The sequence below is a fragment of the Belonocnema kinseyi genome, chromosome 5 (genome assembly GCF_010883055.1).
Source record: "Belonocnema kinseyi isolate 2016_QV_RU_SX_M_011 chromosome 5, B_treatae_v1, whole genome shotgun sequence".
In the NCBI taxonomy this organism is placed as follows: domain Eukaryota; kingdom Metazoa; phylum Arthropoda; class Insecta; order Hymenoptera; family Cynipidae; genus Belonocnema; species Belonocnema kinseyi.
In genome coordinates this window covers 35,892,539-35,894,298 of record NC_046661.1, presented here as the reverse complement: position 1 = coordinate 35,894,298, position 1,760 = coordinate 35,892,539, and the positions used below count along the sequence as shown (strand labels likewise).

The window sequence follows — 1,760 nt, the reverse complement described above, 5'->3', positions numbered from 1 at the left end:
CTTTTTTTTGTTTGGTTCGCAGATTTAGGGATCTCAGTCGACATCTAGGGATAAATAAGGTTCGAGTTGGGGATAAACCGTTCCGCCCATCTGGCAACACTGTATTAGTGTGTTAGTATTATTGTAACTGTCGTGATCAAACAACTTGACGAAACATTCGTCATCAATATAAAGCAAGATGTAATAAAATAACAATATAATCGCAAGGATGTTTTCCTGTAAGTTCATAATAAATTTTATACAAATACTAACGACACAATTTCAAAATTAATAACCTAACTCTTTCATAAATAATTTCTGTTTCAGATGAGATTTTTTAGCTTATATCGTAAATGATACGTTTTTAATTTTTGAATTTTCAAACTAATTTAAATTTTAAAATGCATATCCTGGTCATTTAAATCCTTTTTTATATATATAAGAAATATATTATATCCGAACAAGAGCAATGATACCAAGCAATTTAATTGGAATTTCAACGTAGTCTTCAGCGATTTTTCTTTTATCTCCATAGTAAGTAAACATCAACGACTAATAAACACATACTAATTAAATAATTTCTATTTTATTCCTTAACGTATGCATTTCCTTTTAGAATAAGCCTTGAAAAGGACCTGAAAATCAGGTTGAAACATGTCGGTACAACATTTTTTATAATAAAAAAAAAATTTTTTAATACCAAAAAAGCGGGATAGGCCTCCAAAAACTTTATTTATCACTTACCGCAAAAAAACATACAGCACCTAATATTGTTATTAAATTTTATGATGTGACAGGTTACCAGAGACATGCCATGAAACTTAAAAAATTGGTTCACCATATTTCGTATTCTGATAGAAGAAGAAACACCATATTAGTTCCAGTTCTTCCAAAAAAAAAAAAACTGACGAAAAAATCAAATCAGCAGCACAGCGCAGAAACTGACATAGAATCCGGTATGTTTATGACATTTCAGGCCTCATAGACCGGTCTCTATATCCCCTATTGTACCTTTTTTGCAGTTAAGGTCACTAAAGTACTCTAGTTTCAAGATTTAGTCCCTATGGCACCTTATTTGTAACCCATAATAGAACATTAATCAATTTATGATAAGATCGAAGCTTCCAAGAGTCACGCATTTTGAAAGAATAGCAAAAATCAGGAAATTTTTGTAATAACTGAAAAAAATTTAAATAAAAAAATATTTTTAAAATAAATACGGTGAAACTTTTCTATAGTTCCGATATCAGGGCTGACGGTGGTTGGAAACTAACTCATTATAGCCTGCTCCGCTTTTGTTACTTCACGCTTGACTGCTCGCCTGAGTGACAGCCGCAAATCCCTCATACCCCGCACAGCATCTATAGATCCTTATAGAAGGGAGGGCTTTTAAAGATTTTCACTGTAATTTAGTACTGCCGAACAGCCACTATTACTATCGGCGAGAAAACTGTAGGCATCTTGCCTTTGAAGCTTAACAACTCAGTAAAAAAAAAAGTGATAGCGCAACAAAAAAACAGTCATATAAAAGCTGAAAGTGTTTTACGTAGGGTAAGGGGGGGGGGCAGCGCCAACCAGTGGGGCAAAGGTGATTTTACTTATAGCATGGCTATTATTTAACAATTTTAGCTCTACTTTGCATCGAATAAATCTATTTTATCAGAGAGATAGTGTTACTTACTGAAATCTTAAAAATTGACGTTGCAAAAGAAAAATTATACAGAAAACAGTTTTTATCACAAAAAAATGGAAGTTTCGCTCACAGAAATATAAAGTTTTCA

At 32.4% G+C, this 1,760-nt stretch overlaps 1 long non-coding RNA gene across 1 annotated transcript in view; it reads left to right on the top strand.

Moving 5' to 3' along the window:
• LOC117173149 overlaps positions 1-1,137 on the top strand; it is a 2,015-nt gene extending 878 nt beyond the window's left edge. The window contains exons 2-4 of the long non-coding RNA XR_004467120.1: positions 23-218; positions 307-513; positions 777-1,137. This is a non-coding gene — a long non-coding RNA (uncharacterized LOC117173149). The remainder of the gene's footprint in view (positions 1-22; positions 219-306; positions 514-776) is intronic.
• Positions 1,138-1,760: the final 623 nt, after the last annotated feature.